Genomic DNA, 18,104 nt, shown 5'->3' with positions numbered 1-18,104 from the left:
TCAAAAAGGTTAAAAACCACTGCTCTACTCCATAAACCAGAGAGGTACCCTTGGCTGTGGTGGCAGAACAGTATCCTATGGCTAGTGCTGATGTAAGATTTAACTGCAAATCCTGTTGGGGGAAGGGAGGGGCCAGCATCTTGTCCTTTGCGTCTGGCGGAAAAATGTGTTGGGCATGTCGGGCCAGCGTCTTGAGGACTAGAGACCTTGAAAGCTGGAGGGGCAGAATCTATTGCCAATTCAAGTGACATCACAAAAGTCTTGGAAGCAACCTGCTCCTCATTTGCAAGGTGCTCCAGGCATTCCTGGGCAACTTCAACTTATGCAATTTCCCTTTGCACGACAGTAGATGGGTAATAGGGTTCTCGTACGTATTTGCCAGCCCAAAGTAAGACTGTGTCTCAAGCCTCTTGTCTGCAACACGGCAAAAATAACGCTGACCTACTTTACAGGGTTGTTGTAAGGATCATGGCAAAATTACATAGGTTGAAGCACAGTGAATTCTGTAAAAGGCATAATTGGAAGAAACACAATGTGGAAATCTTGCAGAAACCTCTGCCTCATTCTCTCCAGACAGACAGCTTCTGATGAAGCCAGTCTTAAGGAGGTAACAAAATAAAAATACATTTTTAAGGGCAAACTAAATTTGGATGCTAAAAAATAGCCATAAAAATATCTCCAGCTTAGTCGTGGCAGAAGACATATAAATGGAGTAAATGAGGTGCTTTATGAATGGGATGCATTGTTATTGTTGCTTTTGGTCTTATCACCTGAAAAGGACCTGGCCCAGAACGTGGCCAGGTATCAGAGTTAGGGTTGCTCCCAAGAGCAGGTGCCCCAGGCAGAACCCCTTTTCTAATCCAGGCGGTAGGTAAAGGTTCCCCTTGACATTTAGCCCAGTCGTGTCCGACTCTAGGGGGCGATGCTTCCAAGCTGCAGAGCCAGTGTTTGTCCATAGACAGTTTCCGTGGTCACATGGCCAGCGCGACTAGACACAGAACACCGTTACCTTCCCACCGTGGTGGTACCTATTTATCTACTCGTATTTGCATGCTTTCAAACTGCTAGGTTGGCAGGAGCTGGGACAAGCAACGGGAGCTCCCTCCATCGCGTGGATTTGATCTTACGACGGCTGGTCTTCCGACCTTGCACCACAGAGGCTTCTGTAGTTTAACCCGCAGCACCACCACGTCCCCCAATCCAGGCGATACCGTGCTCAAAAAGAGACAGAGGGGCGCTGCAAAAGGACCTTTGCATCATGACCAACGAGTCAGGTTATAAAGTTACACTACCACTGATGGTGGGGTAAATAAATTATTTTTGAAAACTTATCCAATACTAAGGGAAACTCCGTTTTAACCCTGCCTTTAGGAATGCCCCTTCATTCCTAACTTTTTAGCACTATAATTAAAAAGTAGCATTTGCTAGCAAATGTCAACAGCAATCCTGGACGGAGGGCAACCTGCCGGAGTATTATTTATAATGAACCAGGGTGCCAGAAGATGTTAACGAACCAGAGCTGACCTTGATCACTCACTCAGAGCCCAAACACGTAGGGCAGGCCTCCCCTCTTCTCTTCCCACCCTAGCCCACCTTTGCTCCAACGTTTATCAATTTGCTTCCTTGATCTCTCAAGCAAGTCACGGCTTCTAATCAGCTGCAAGATCTCCAAGCCGCCGTCCTAATTAAATTACTGAACGGAGAGACAGTGGAATGCAGGGGCTTGCGCAGAACAACCCAGAACATAATGGAAAGATTAATATGTATCAAAGTATCACAAGCCATGGCTTTCTCCTTGCTCCCCCCATCAACACACACCCTAGGGGTGTGTGTGTGAGAGAGAGAGACAGCGAGAGAGAGAATATCTTCAAAGTCACAGGAAAAGGCTCACAGGTTGCTTCTGTACCTTACAAGAATTTGACTGCTGCAATGCGTTTCCCATGGGCTGCCCTTGACATCTGTTCGGAAACTTTGATTGGAAGCCAGATGGAGCATTTCTCACTGGTATTAAAAGATCTTTCAAAGTGGATTCCAGCTGGTTTTCCTGGAGGTTTTAAGCCAGGAGGTCTTAAAGAGGCTGAGACTATAATGTCTTAAGGGCTATATTGCTTCATGATCTGAGTTCCAGTCAGCCGCCCCCTTGTGGGGGGTGAAATGGCTTGCAAATGCAGGCAGACCTTTTGGGAGCGACCCCCTCCCCACTATCTTCACCTTGCACGAAACCTCCTGCTGCTGCTTCCATGTTTCCCACTCCACCCGCGAGGTCCACTGGCCAGCAACAACTCCTCTGCTCACTCCATCTGATGCTCTGCCTTCTGAATTTTGGTTTCCGTGCCTGGGGAATCCTCGTACCTTCTCACCAACCATAAAATTTATCAAAAGACGTGACTGCTATTCCCTCCAGTGCCAAAAGAAGGCTCTAGATCAGACCTGGGCAAAGTGCAGCCTGAGGGCCACATACGGCCCGCGAGCTGCTCCTGTCCGGCCCTTGGACAGTTTTGAACATCAAAACCATTTATAGCTTTTTGTCTAAAGTTGATCAGTTGTTTATCTTTAACATACCGCAAAAAAGCCTCTTTAGTATTTATGAATATTAACAAGTTTAAAATAAAAACAATCATAACATCACTGTTTCAGTTTATTTTTTAAGTAAAGTTGGTTTGGCCCCCGAACACAGTTCAGATTTTTCATATGGCCCCCCTATAGAAATTAATTGCCCACCCCTGCTCTAGATGGTCTGACGGCATAACTGTCTGCTCTCTGGGCCAGGTTCCAGGCAACGAGGCTCTGGATTCAAGTTCCCAGCACCCTCAACTAATACTGCACGGCCTTTACACAATGAAAGATGTCAAGAGAACAACCAGCAATTTAGTGCTACACTCGGCTCTTATTGATTCATATACTTAACATATTCATGAAAATACAGTGGTGCCTCGCTTAGCGATTGCTTTGTTTAACGATGAAATCGCTTAGCTATGACTTTTTCGGAGCGATCTTGCTCTCCATTTAACGATGGTTCCTATGGGCAATTTTCACATAGCGATGTTTGGGACCATGCTTCGCATAGCGATGACAGTTTGGGTCCCCCTGTTTCACTTAACGATGGTTTTGACAGCCTCATGTTGGCTGTTTTTTAAATGTTTAAAAATGTTTAAAAATGTTTAGAATGCTTGAAATCATAAGTGCACTTAATAAACCCTTTGTTAAACTAATTTGACTTTGTTCAGACTCTTTTTAAGTTTGTCGTAATTCCCCCCCCCCCCCATTGAGATGCATTGAATAGGTTTCAATGCATTTCAATTGGGGAACCGTGTTTCGCTTAGCGATGTCTCCTATGGTGATTTTCGCTTAAGGACGGCAATCCGTTCCCATTGGAACGGATTATCCGGTTTTCAATGGATTTCTATGGGAAACCGTGTTTCGCTTAGCGATGAAATCACTTAACAGCAATTTTTTGGGAACCAATTATCATCGTTAAGCGAGGCACCACTGTACACAGAGTTACGACTTGGCGAAAATCCCAAAATGCTCCACTGTGCCTCAACACAGCTCTTCAAATTGTTTGCGGTAGTCTAATGGGGCCTTTTGATTTCAGCTTTATTAAGACATTGTGTTCTGTGTAACCCTGCAAAACCTTTAAACTCTGAATTTCACTACTGAACTCTCTGTTCAAGAGCTGCTGAAAACCGGAAGGGGAAAGGAAACGACCAAGTGCTAGTTTACCAAGTTCAGTGGAAAAACAAGGTATTAATTATGGTAAATGAAGAAATATGGACATCAGGTAACTCTTGTGGGTCAGAAGACAGCTGGCTTCCTCTACCAGCATCTGCTCCACCTGCTAGAAAACATTAGAATTGCAGCAAGAGCAGAAAGCAGAGGCTGGCCTATAACTCCTGTGGGACATAGCTCACTATTTCAAGGAACATGTACATTCTCCCAAAACTGCAACTGAAAAAGGCATCACATCGGCCAGCCTTTGAAACTGGATCAGAAAGATGAGACAACTTGGCTGGTGCGTCTCCCACCTACCCAAATCTCCTGCTTTGTTTTATTAGCTGGTGATGGAATATTGTTATGCCTAGAACCCATTCAATTAATGTTCAGCTCAACCCAAGTTAGAGCTCTTGCCACAGCCTTTGTTTCTATGGCAATTTAAAATGGTTGATTATTGTATAGTTTTAATTGTTGTGAGATGCCTTGGGTCCTCTATGGGGAGGAACGTGGCAAAGAGAGAGAGAGTTTTGTTGGTCAGAAAACAGTGATCTTGGGCAAAAAGCTTGGGCAGATGCCATACTGAGACAGGAAGGAGACCTTACCTATGTTCAACTTTGAGTGGTCCCCAGGACAGCTGCTAAGGGAAAGAGTGGTGTGGGATTTCAGATTAGATCCAGTTTCTTATTAACAGTCTCAGTTAATTGCATTCTCCTCAAATTAATCAGAAAGCAGTCATCAGATGCAGGAACTCTGCTGGTTCTCCGAACTGGCTCCAGCCCGACTAAAATTATTTCCAAGGGAGATACACAATTGGGCACCATTTTAAGTCTGCCAATAGCCCTTCTATCCTGATGATGACACCTTCTGTTGTAGCAGGCTGGGCCCAGATGCTGGTATCCTGTTACTAGTCTTCTCTAGAGAACAGACCACTGCATCAAGTGCTGAATGGTAAGCTAGCACTCATACACACTCCACGGAGTCAGTGGGTTTAGCAACAGATCCTGGCAAGAGTGGTTAACTGGGAGTGTGGTGCCATTCAGAAGGGTGTTTTCAGTGACAAACCCATCCCGCTGCTGTGCCCTAAATCAAACTGCTGGTCCCAAACAGAGTGGACCCACTGAATGAACTGTTAAACCATCAATCAACACTGATGTAAATCTCACTAATTCAGCACATTTTATTGGGACAGCAAATTGCATTCATCCCAATGTAGTTTTAAAGGATTTGAAAAAGCTCAGAGTGTGGAAAAGTTACTTTTTTTTTTTTTTTTTTTTTTTTTGCATTACAACTAACCGAATCCCCCAGCTGGGATTCTGGGAGATATGGTCAAAAAAAGTAATTTTTCCGAAATCCTACGCCAGCTGTTGATGCATGAGCCGAGGCATCCACCCTATCCAGTCCAGGATCCCCTCTTAAGTATTCCATCCTTTAGAGCCAAGTCACACTGTCGGATAACTACAACCATATGCGATTGACTGTACTGGCCCATCTGTAGCAATAATCAATGTCCTTCTGGGTTTTTGGTTCCCCTCTTGAAATGTTCCATAAAATGTTTTGATCTGAGGCTCATGGGGCTTTCACTGATGCCAAGTCACACCATCAGATAATTACAGACACGCGGATGCCACCCTGGGAGATTTACTGCAAAGCCCTTCAATGACTTTATATCATGCCACTTTCAGTCTGTGAAGTCCATTTTAGTAGGTAGCCTCTCCTTGCACCTCCAGCAAGTTTCCGGGGCTCCAACTGAGCTGCCCTCCGTGTGTTGTGTCAGCTTGGTGTGAGGGACACCAAATCTAGCCGTGGAAGAACAGCTGCACCCGGCTGATCACAGTTAATTAACCTGGTTGCTCAAATATTTTGCATACAATTATGAGAGACTGGGTGCATTTGGGGGCTTTTTGTGAAAATGGTGTGTGTGTGTGTGTGTGTGTGTGTGTGTGTGTGTGTGTGTGTGTGTGTGTGTGTGTGTGTGTGTGTGTGTAAAACCAATTTTAAATAATCCACTCCCATAAGGACCAATGTTCTAAGGAAATATGGAAAAGTGTGCTAGTTAACACACTGTAAGATCACCGTCCCCCCCCAAAAAAAAAACCTGCTCAAAATAAGGGTGTGATGGGCAAAGAGGCCTGCTGGTTGTCAGTCTCCCTCCACTTGCCCCATCATACATTCTCACTGTTGTGAGTTTGTGAGCCTAGAAAACCTGGAACTGGCTCCATAAATGTCAAGATTTCACCAGAAGGGATCTGAGGTGATCCATGAAAGCTCATCACAAAGAAAAAGAAAATCTGAGTCTTGAAGGTGCCAAAGATAACTTCCTTTATTTTTTTTTCCTGGGTCTTGTCCATCCAATCTATCTCCTCGTTTCATCCTTTGTTTTGGTATTAATCTCTCTTCCCTCTGCTGATACTCTCACTCTCCATAAAACAATGAGCTCACACCATCTACACCTCCATGAAATAATTCCTCGACTTCCCTTCTAACCTTGTGGATCTCTTTATACTCCTAGCATTTCCCTGGGCTCTTTCCGTCATTGGGATATATGCTTAAGTGCTTGTTAAGAAATTCGCCTCTCTATTCACTGAGATATTTCTTTCACCCTCTTCCCCTCATGTGGTTTATCTGTTCATTTGAGGGAAAGGCTCTTCCCTCTTATCTCCACCCTACATACGTGCCAGGCTACTGCAGGCACTCTGGAAAAACTAGCCCGATTCAGCTCTGCTCATTGCTCTGTGAACAAATTGCAATTTTTGCTGCATACCGCTCAGCGCCCTTGTGAAGTTTCATCAAAGCCCACCAATAAACTGAATGAGGTTTACCACAAGCCCATGTGAATCTGTAACTTGGAGTGGCGTTACACAAGGTTGTAAGCCACCTAGTAAAGCAAAAAATAAAAATAAAAATAAAAAATTCAACATGCAGCTTTTCAGACTATTATCCTAGTACTTGAGAGGGTGGCACAATGCTACAGAGAAACAGGTGGAATTCTTTAGCAGAATAGGTTTTTATGGGGAAAAAATCAGATTGATTCAGATTCACTTAAATGTTTATATCCAAGCCTGTATCAAAAGGTCTCAGGATGGGATGAAACAGTCTGAAAATCATTTTTAAACAAATTAACATGGGTGGTTTGCTTCTCTGCTGCCCTATAGGTGGCAATTAGATCACATACAGTCTTGTGTTCCTTCTCAAATTCTCCAGCCTCTCTGCTCCAGTAGTGATTACACAAAAACACAACAGAAGGTCATGAATGCTTGTTGCCTCTACATATAAGCAGATTCAAAAGTGCAGAATATCACCAGCACTAGCACCATTATTTTAACCACACTCTTCTGCCATTTTTTAAAGGGGGTGGAGGTTTCCAATAGCAAACTCCCAAAGATTAGTGACAAAACCCAATCTAAAAACCATGATGCAAAAGGAAGATACCTCCAAAGGGCAAAAAATCAAATCAAACCGAGACACTAACTCTAGGTTACAGAGTTCTCTTAATGGCAGGGAGGAGGAACAAGCACTGTAGAGAAGCTACTCTTCATTGGTAGTTAACCTAGAAGATCAAAGCCAGATATTTCGTATTTTAATATATATATTTTTGCTTTCAAAGGAAGTATGAGGCAGAAAACCAATCACTGCTGTCCACACAACCGTTGCTGACACTGGAGCCTTTACACAGTCCAGTCCTGGTTGGCAGAGCCAAGAAACAGCCCTGCCTGAAACTTTTAAGAGAGGTGGTGCCAAGTCAGCATGGCCAACACTAGAAGGACCTTGGGTGCAACGGCGAACAGTTTGCAGCATGACAAACACGTGGCAATTCAGATGTTGCTGGAATATGACTCCTATCAGCCCTCGCGGTTCCCTGTGCTGGCAAGGGCTGCTGAGAGTTGAAGTCCAGTGAGACCCGGAGGTCTACACCTTCCTTGACTTGGGTTTACAGCAAAGTTGGCTCGGCCTCTCCGAGCAAGGATAGCCAAAGTTTTTAAAAGAAGGCTTTTCTCCATCCTATGCCGCCCCACCCGCAGTCCCAGTTGTGCTTCGACGGCGTGCACAGGCTTCCACAAAACAGCCATGATTAAATAAAACTCCCTATGATTGAATCTGACGGCTATTTTACAATATTAATGCTAATGGACGATCATAGTCTTGTTTGCATGTTTTAACTTCACTTCCCATACAAAGTTGCCGTACACAGGATCCGAAGAAGAAGATGGGAAGACAGGCTCGGGGAGAGCTCCACAACCCATCACGTCTCCAAAGACAAAGAAGAGGGCCAAGTGGAGGGGAGGGAGCCGGTTTGAAGACTCACAAGTCCAGCAGGGCAATTAGTTCCTAATGTCAAAGAAAGGAGAGCAAGAGGGATCAGAAAATGGACGTGCATTTGAAGAGGAAGACGACGAAAAGGGCCAAATTAAGACAGGAGTGAGATATGTAAAATAGATGAACGAAGACAGCATCTTCCCGCACCGAGGGAGCTGTTTAAGGAGAAACACTGTCCGTTTGTGGCCAGCGATAATACTTTCCATTCAATCGTGTTTGCAGCTTGCTGATTCATATGATTGCCGGCCGGCGCCCTGCTGGCGAGCCCCCTCCATTGAAATTAAATCCACTCTCTTCAGTTATAAATTATAATGCTCTATAAACAACACTCCCAGTGGGAACAGGGGCGGGTTGGGAGGGGTAAAAAAGAAAGAGAGAGAGAGAAGAGAGAGAGAAGAGGTTCTCGTGGTCCTCTTGCCATTTAATGCTCTGCTCTTCTGCCACAAACAAGCCTCACTTGGCTGCCAAAGAGAGCATTCTGGCTGTAATTTATATGCTGTTTGATGTTTCGAGAAGGGAGGGGAAAAACGGAAAGGTTGGATCACAACACAAATCCAAGAGCAAACGAGGGAGGGAGGGAGGGAGGGAGGGAAGGCCTTGGACGTGAGTGAGTGTTCAGGGAAGCGGAAAGACAGAATACATTTTATCCACATAGTTTTGAAATAGATCATCAGGCACATCTTGGGGAGGGGGTCTCCCGGGAATCCTTGCCCCCTTCCTTTGCCCTCAAAATCTGGAATTGCAATCACATGGCGTGGTCCTCAGCCCCTCTCCCTTTTTCCTTGGAAGTAAATAGCAGTGACATGAAGGAGGCCTGCTTCCTAACCCGGCGCAGGGCAGTGATTAAAGCCTAGGGCAAAGACTGGAGGGACTTGAGTTCAAATCCCTAATCATCTGCTGTGGTGTTACCCCAGGCACTAACATACAACCTAACTTACTTAACAGGACTGCTGGGGCCTAAGCATGTAACTGTTTACCATTCATTGATTTAAATCATTAAAAATATCCACACCCTGCGTTTCTCCTCAAGAAGACTCAAACTTGCTCATTATTTACAAATAACGAGTTACCTGTAGAAATATCTTGGCTTTACTTAATTCTCTTAATCACACCTGCATTATTTTCCCATCCTCTGGGTTTGCAAGACCTTGCTTTTCTTGCTTAAACTTTTTATGTGCATTTTCTTAAGGTATGCAATAATTTATGCATTTTACCCTATTTACACATTTCCCCCATTGATAAAAACCTCTTTGTGCACTTATACTTGTCTTTTTTTAAAATTGTGCACACTTAAGCTATTTACATCTAAAAAATGTATTACTTCTTGAGGCATAGTACACTTCTTACTCTCAAAAGATGCAGAAAAACTATATTTGTCACAACCCTCTAATAACAAAAATTAATGAAAATCAATATTAATGAAAAAATAATAAATGAAAAATTTAAACTTACAACATTTTTTAATAGTTTAACCAACATTGTTTCCCCTGGTTACTTGCAGAGAAAGATACTCCTTTTGTGATATGATTGAAACTTTTTTTCCATTATAGGGGTCTGTGACTTCAATAATTAAATTATTTGTAATTTTTAAGGTTTTTGCAAATCTGTTGTTTGCAAATTTTTAAATTTATTTATTTAGTTTGTTTAATTATTTTCTAAAAATAATTTCAGTCAATGACTTTAGTTATTTTGACTAACAAGGAAGGAAGCAGTGACTTAAAACAGCAACCACAATGCTAAATAAGCAATTTTGGGGCATTGGAATTGTAATGAATTACTTTTGGAAAGGAATCTTCCAAATTTGGTAGCAAGTCAAAAAACAAGACTGCAAAAAATAAAAAGCTTCTGATACTTGCAAAGCCATCTTTTTAATTGGTGGTAGTGGTGGACACTCATCTTGATGGTCACAACCACGACCTCCGCCACAAGAATGAAATCATAACGGCTTCTAACACAGCACAGTGTCATGCTCCACTTCTTGTACTAGGGGCGAACAATCTCATATTGAGTATTACAGTCCCTATGATCCCTGATTAATGGCCCCATGAGCCAAGTCATCTAGGACTGGTAGCAGAAAACATCTATCTGGAAGCCACCAGGTTGCCGACCCCTCACTAAACAGACTTTTCATCTGACCCACTGATGCAGTTCTCAACATGCAAAACCATTAAAAGGAGTTATCTGTTGCACTTTGGAGACATGACCAGAGAGGGGAAATGGGATTTTTTGGGGACTATATTCCCCAGAAACCTCCAGCTACCATGGCTGTACTTATTTTGAAGAGGGAATTCAGGGAGACGTATTTCAAAAAAAGTTATGTTTCTGGATATGGGAATGTGTGAACTCTGTTGTGAAAAAAGGTGAAATATAGGAGGGCGCTAACATTTCAAATGCATGGGATGAAGCTGAACATCACAGATCTGGCCGTTTGAAGCAGTTAAAAAACAAAACAAAAAGGGAAGGAGAAAAAGAGAGAGAGGGAGAAAGGATGGATGCTGAGAGAATGCATTCTTTATGTTGTAATAAAATTTAACTTGTAACTTAAAAAATAAATTAAATATAGGAAACATTAAAAGATAAACGGAACAGGATGCTCTATGGCCGAGGTAATTTGAGTGGAAAGGAAAAGGGAACGGAGGAGAAAGGGAAGGAGTGGGTTTACATTAATAAATGATTAAAGGCCCTTAACGAGGGGCTATCGGGTTGAACAGTGGAGCACACACGCCTCTCCACCTTTTCCCCTTTCGGAGCAGCTTTTTCACATTAGTTTGCAAGGCCGATCAATATGGTTTTCATTTGCTGATTTCCATAACGCCATCTGGGATTGGCTCGCCCAACCCTAATGAAAGCAGGAGGTGAGCCGGAGTCATCGAAACGTTCACGCGTGCTTGTCTGTCGCCAGCAAATAAATTCCGACGGCGGGGCTGCAGTAGCCTTGTGTGCAAACACACACACACACACACACACACACACTGTGGGACAACAGGTACCTGTGCATAGTGGTTGTCAAAGTGGCAAATTGCTCAGTAGAACCGTTATTACTGTTGCACTTTGATTTTTTTAAAAAAAATATTAAAACAAAGTCAAGACTTTTAAAAATGCCATTAATCTGTCAATGGGAGGATTCTGTACATTACAAGTCCCACCACAGGGTCCTTATCAGTGAGGCTAAGTTATTCTTGTTACGGGTTGAAGGTTAGCTTTGTCAAAACGGTCGACTTTGATTTTGCCCACATTCCATTTTTTAAAAATCCCAGGTACTTTCTGTTCATCAGCTTTGGATGAGTTTTCTTTTAAAAAAGAAATAAAGGAAAACAAAATTCTCACCCATGTGCAAGGGCCAGTTCCCAGGTAGGGTGGAGAAGTGATCCTGTTCTACCTGCCCATCATTCAGCTGTTAAGGTGAGGAGCTTGTCAGCAAGAAGAGCTGGAAACTCTAGTCCAGATCCACAAGCATGGCTGGACAGAAAGAGATTCAAGGCTAGACTCAGAAAGAAGAGCATTCAAAGTATGACCTAGGCAAACAAAGCTATCATTAAATTAAATTAAATTTTATTTGTACAATCAACAGATTAGATGTACAGCTATCATTTACATGGTTGCCTCTTCTAAAACTACATTCTTGCCAGGTCTCCCTCTTCTAGTTCTGGTCTTCCCAATGAACTTATGAAGAAATTGGTACTTTCTGGAGTAACCAAGACAAATTCTTTCTCAGAAATCATGGAATGGATTCTTTTGGGAAGCAAACCCCACACATGCACGCACGCACGCACGCACACAACCAAGGCTTCTTACTTTGACAAGTCCCTGCATCATGGCAGCCGCTCCTGTGGTTCTGTATAATTTGTTTGAGTTATGCAATCTCTATCAAAATTGTTCTTGCCATTCTTGTTCAGAGTGCCAAAAAATGTTCCATCGTTCCACAGGAATGTTTGCGTTTGTGTTTCTGTGTATGTATGTGTGTGTTTTCGTTCTCTTGTGAAACATCAAAAGTGAGGATGTACATTCCAATGGAACACCTGCAATTTATAGCATAGTACCCAATGCATTAGGATAAGCTAATATATGACTGGTGAAGGACACTTAAATGTCCGGGTAAAGGGGAAGTGGTGGTAGATGATAACCCCCCCCCCCTGCTAATCCACAAAACCTGGCACTTTGTCCCTGCAAACCCCACAACACTTAGTTGTCTTAGATGTGATTTTTCTAAGCCATCCAGGAAATGTCTTACAGTGAAGGGCAGGATATAAGTTGATTTACCACATCATCAGAGAAAAAAAAAAAAACGCTTATTCTACTCTGACTGACCTCACCCATTAAGAATTAAATCTGCTCTTATATCAAGCCTATTGTCCTTGGCCACACCCAAGTGTGACAGAGTTGTGTATTTAGATGTGGACCACGCTAAGTCAAAACATGTGGGGATGCATGATTTGAACTAAACAACACCAAAAGCAATCAAAAGAGCAAGCTTATATGCCTCTCTGGATGTACTCTAAGTTGGCGGTCAGAGGACAGAAGCGTCCTCCCTCCAAGATCAGCAGGAAATGGTTTGTAAGCTGACAGTATCTGGTATGCTAGCAAACTCTCTCTCTCTCTCTCTCTCTCTCTCTCTTTCTTTCTTGCAGGCTACTCATTTCTCTTGAATTTATTTATAAAGCTGCCAGAAATGATACACAGCTCTCTGTGAGATATTGCAAGGGCCAGTCCTACCATTTGGCAGAGTGGGGAAATGGTGCCAGGTTCAAGAAGGAACTGCCCTACCGAAGACACAGACCCAAGTGCCCGGCTAGGCGACGGCACTTCAGGCTAGAGGGTCCTATACGGAGAGCTGCTCTAATTATACCCATTTTGCAGAGGGATACTGAGAGGCTTCATTCCTTCACAAGGTCTGCACAGTCGACACCCTACTTGTTTTCTGTTCTGGTGGAGCTCCAAGACATTACAAACCTTCCTGAAAGTGGAGAGGAATTTCTTTGAGGCAACCCCGGGTTTCCTAAGGTCCCATCACGTTCCTCTTAATTTGGAAGAAGGATGAGAATATTAATAAGGCTAGCAAAAACCTTTGTGGGACAGGTCTACAATGAATCATGTAAAGTATGATGATGGGAAGAACACGAGGATGAGTGCAGAGCTTTGAAAAACGACTTTTGGGGAGCTCTAGCACAAGCATTTCCCCCAGCAATATGGCCAGTGACTACATAGCTCTGCCAGACGCAGGCTTCTGGGAATTGTAGTCCAAAAAAGTAGATGGCAGTGTGTTTCCTTACTCCACTTCACAAGCATAGCCACAATCGTAGTTTTTCTCCCCCCAACACACACCGAAAATACGAAGTAAGCCTCTCCCTTTTGACATATAAGTCAATTTAGAGCTTGGGTGGGGGTGGCTGTTTTTTTGTTCTTTAACTCAGAGGGCAAATCCTGATTATGCTGGGAAGGATAATGAAAGAGACAGAGCACTCGGCTGCTGTCTGGCTTGGCCCCACCTGACTAGAAGCATCAGTTCTTAGACAGCCTGGATTTTCAAATTATTTCAGAAATTTGGCTGGATGCAGCCAATATATAATCAGTGACTCCTCAAGTCTGTGGCACAGGAGACCCTTGCCAAGCGAAGTCAAAGCAAAGTGACAGTCCATGTTTATTAGGTTTCAGAGGAAGGCGTCTTCCTGTTCGCAGGAAGATTTGGGCTTAAGTGAAAAAACAGACGGCGCTTTTTCTAAGTCTTGGGAATTGTGTGAAGGACAGCATTTATAGGGGAGGATAAAGAACAGTAGTGCTTTGTGGGAATGGAGGCAGAGAGTGCAAAACGGAGAAGCGTGAAAATTGCAGGCTAAGATATTCTGAAAAAGCCAGACGCCTGGCTTTTTGTTCTGTTTTGTTCTCTTTTTTTGTAGGGCAAGATAGAGATATTAAAAAATAATTTCTCTTTCAATTACCGCTTGGAAACCAAAGTCACTTAAATCTGTTAAATGGATATAAATAACATGAAGAGTTATTAAACACACGCACGCACACGCACCCAGAGACAGCAGCATGGAAGGAACTGTGGTTTAATAAAGGAGCAACCAAGGAACGGATTGCAGTTAAGTGATGTGGTGGTGAAACATGAGTAAAAGCCATTTTGGGCTGGCCAACAGAAACATGGTGCGTTAAGACCTGGGAGATGAGCTGCCTGCTTTTGTTCTTCTGGGCCTCAGATCTTTCTCCAATGGATGGAAGCTATGTTTGAGAAAGGGAAACAGGAAGGAACTCGGGGGGAACACTGAGAAACACCAGGAAAGAGCTTTGGAGACGAGGACAACCGGACTGAGAACAAGGGGACCTAGCAGGATCTGGGTTCAAAAAGACAGCGTGGGCAGAGGGGGTCGAAACAGACAGGCACCATCTCAGATTTATGCTGTATTGGCCCAGAGCTAATTTTTGTCGCCTGAGGGAGAGACCAGCGACGGGTGCCTTCTCCCATGTTCCCGGTCAAGAAGTACAGAACCCCCAGGGCTAGAGGCCGACAAGGAGCGAGGAAAGATCCTACTTGCAGGGCAGGAGAGGACAAGGGCCTGGAGAGCTAGAGAAGATCCCAGGCTTCAGCGACTCTGGCATGCTTTTCTTAATGCTCTGTTCTCTTCTTCTGTCTTTCCTGATCCAGAACTAACTCCTCACACACCGACGACCACTTCCATCGCCAGAGAATATGCCTCGTCCGACAGCAATAGGCAAACCTTGCAGGCAGGCTTTGTCAATTGGACTGTTTGAAAGGAGCTGGTTGCCCACTTGCCTCCCTCCCAGTGGCCGGGCTGCCCTTCCTGGCCGCATTCCAAAGGGAATTTGCTGCATCGTCCGTTATGAATGCATTGCATTGGCATCGCCCGACCCGTGTTCCTCCTGCCTGAGGTGTGGCAGTCATCATGCCACTGCCCACCAAGCCCAGTGCTGCCATTTGTGAGGGCAAAAAACCTCGCAAATGCCCCCCTCTGGCAGGAAGCGCATGCAGTACTGTAAAAAATTAAACACTGTATACTTAACTGCCCTTGCCTGACACCTCCAGTAGCAGACACTTCCGGCGCTGGAGGTGGCTTCCTCGCTAGGCCTAATGGCAGGGCCGATGCGTCCGAGGAAGCCAAATGAGCAAAGATACAGGAGAAGCTCCCGGTCCAGGAGCCACATTTATTGACTGGGATTATAATTCTCGACTAGAGATACTGGAGGGATTGAGGGAAAAGAGGGTGGAGGCCACTCCTGGAATTGCTCTCTCTTCCAGATCAGTGTGCAGCAATTTAAAATAAAATAAAAATTGCAGCAGTCAGCGATCCTCTTGACCAATCAATACACTTTTGTTAACTTCCTGGCCAACTGCAGGACGACTGGCTAAGAAAACAAGGAATTATTGGTTACTTATTCGGGTCTTCCCTCCCTCCCCCCAAACACCTGCAAGCCAACCCCAATTTCTCATTCTTGGGAGTCGGTGGATGGGTTCCTCCCTCACTTCTTCCTCTTAGGAAAAAAAATACACAAACACCTGATATTCATCTGAGTGGCAGCCAGTTGTACAGTCCTGTTAAATTGCTACCACCTTTCCCACAAGCAGTGTTGGCAATTAACCTCACGGCCATCCACTTCAAAGAGAAACAACTGCAGAATTTAACCTTGTCGAGCTACCCGGAGATTCCTCTAGGATTTTCCTCCCAACACTTTCATCCTTAGTTCTTTATTATAGGGAATGAGAAAGGACAACAGTGGTTGGGAGCAGGAAGGCAATTTTGAGTCAAAACGGCAGGGCTTTTTAAAATTTTCTGCTCCTAAAAACGTGTTCCGTTCGACTCATCCAGAAATCCTTACATTTGCTAGAATCTAACCGCTTGATACGTCTGACCCTTCTTTGCCCCCTCTTTTCAAATCTCTCATGCCATTCTTCAAATCATCTACAGGCGAGGGATGAAGAAAGACGTGTAAAATTAATACTAATGGCTAAAATCGTATTTTAAAAATACCACTCATAAGTCCTGTTTTAAATCTTTAATTACTATCTAAAGACAAGATGACACTGCCCTGAGCCAAACTGTTGAAAACAATCATTAGCAAGAATCCCTAGTCCATAATAGGTGGGTGGGAGGTAAATGTTTTAGTTCAGGAATGCATGGGCTCTTTCTGCAGTCCAGTGATAAATTGCCATTTTTCTGAAAAGGCATCAAGGTGTCAGCCCTCACTGGCCAACTTGATCTTGGCATTTGGTATTCAGAGGCAAAAATCCTCTGCATACAGAGGTTCTGTTCTTATTTATTACGAAGAATAACATCAACAGCTGCCTTGATGGATTTGCTACCCCAGGCTTGTCTAATCCAGTGCCAGGAGGGTAGGTAAGCCGCCGCAGCTGTTCTGGACTACCACTCCCAAGGGGTGCAGCCAGCACAGTCAAGGGTCGAGGCTTAAAGGAGCTATAGTCCAAAATACCTGGAGCCCAACATCTCTGGAGACGGCTTCCTCCTGGTTGAAAATCCTGCTCCTAGCAATGGTTAGCACCTGATGCCTTCAGAAAGCCCACACCTAGGATAATGTGAGTGACAGCCCTCTTTCGTTGTACATCCATGGCACCTGATACTCCACGCTAGACTGTACACGATCACATGAGGGGACCCTAAGGGGATCCCCAGTGTGGTGTAGCGAACAGAGAGATGGATTAAAACTGTGAAGAATGTTTGAATCCCCATTCGGCCATGGAAAGTCACTGGAGGAGAAGTTCTGGTAAAACCACTCCTTAAATATCTCACTTACCTTGAAAGCCCTGTTAGAGTCCCTATAAGTCGGTTCCAACTTGACAGCACAGAACACACACATATTCCGCCATCACAAACGAACAAGGCAAAGCCTGGCTGTTTAGACCCTTTGTAATTTTCTAACCATGTTTTTAAGCTCTCCTGAGATCCTTGGAGGGTGGAAACAAGCAGTCAGCTAGGGCTGTTATGAAAACAGTCCCCAGATTTTCTGCTCTGTTCACAGTTTGTGAAAACGGAGTAGGGGGAAAATTTCTCCGATTTGGAGAAAGGAAACTATTTCAAAGTGTTCCAGGGGTTGCATTACTCTTGGCAGTCGGCCAATTTCTTCCCACCTCTCTCTCTGCTTCTCTCTTTTCTTTTCAAATGTTTTGCTGCCTGCAGCCCCACCATGGGGAGGGCGTCCTCTGGGCATAGTGGGAGCCATAGTCCTCAGTGCCCCTTTGCAACCCTCCATGCAGAGCCCTGTCTCTGCAACATTCTGGGCAGGCGGGAAAAGAATGATGAAATTTCAGCAGTAACATAGGTCTGTTACGTGTTTCATGAATGTGGGCACTCACATTTCACCCAAAAGAAGAACTACATCACTTTAAAAAACTAAAAGGAGAAAGAAAGTATTGGTTTAAATAGAATTACAGTGGTGCCCCGCTAGACAATTACCTTGCAAAACGAATCCGCATGACGATGAGTTTTTGCAATCGCTATAGTGCTTTGCAAAACAGTGTTTCCTGTGGGCGATTTTTGCTATACAATGTTTCGGTCGGTGCTTCGCAAGACGTTCCCCCCCCCGGGACTGATGCTTCACAAGACGATTTTAACAGCTGATCAGCGCTTCGCAAAACGGGTGTTTTCGGGGCCAATGCTTCACAAGACAGCAATTTTAACAGCTGATCGGCGCTTTTTCCCCGCAAAACGACAACTATTTTCCCCGTTGGAACGCATTAAATGGATTTCAATGCATTCCAATGGGGAATCGCATTTTGCAAGACAATGTTTTCACAAGACAGCGATTTCAATGGAACGGATTAACATCATCTTGCGGGGCACCACTGTACATGCAACACGTCTTCACCGGGGGTGAAGGTTGTGACCAGCATGCCAGCAGAGTCTGCTGTCCATATACTGCTGGCCTCCCATCCATCGCTCCCCTAACATTTACTTCCTTGTGATTCTTTTTATTCAAATCAGGCTTGACCTCAGAAGGATCATCCCATGCCAGCCTTTCAAACAGAGGAATCTCCTTTGCAAGAGAGAACAGATGGCCACCCTAGTTTCATAGTCTGGTCTAGCAAAAGAAAAAAAAATAGAGAA

General features: G+C 44.2%; 1 protein-coding gene across 5 annotated transcripts in view; it reads right to left on the bottom strand.

Moving 5' to 3' along the window:
- Positions 1-18,104, bottom strand: part of BCAS3 (BCAS3 microtubule associated cell migration factor) — a 410,844-nt gene that overhangs the window by 148,146 nt on the left and 244,594 nt on the right. The gene's annotated exons all lie outside the window — the stretch shown is intronic.

The sequence above is a fragment of the Pogona vitticeps genome, chromosome 7 (assembly GCF_051106095.1).
Source record: "Pogona vitticeps strain Pit_001003342236 chromosome 7, PviZW2.1, whole genome shotgun sequence".
Taxonomy (NCBI): domain Eukaryota; kingdom Metazoa; phylum Chordata; class Lepidosauria; order Squamata; family Agamidae; genus Pogona; species Pogona vitticeps.
This window is presented reverse-complemented; position numbering and strand designations above follow the sequence as displayed.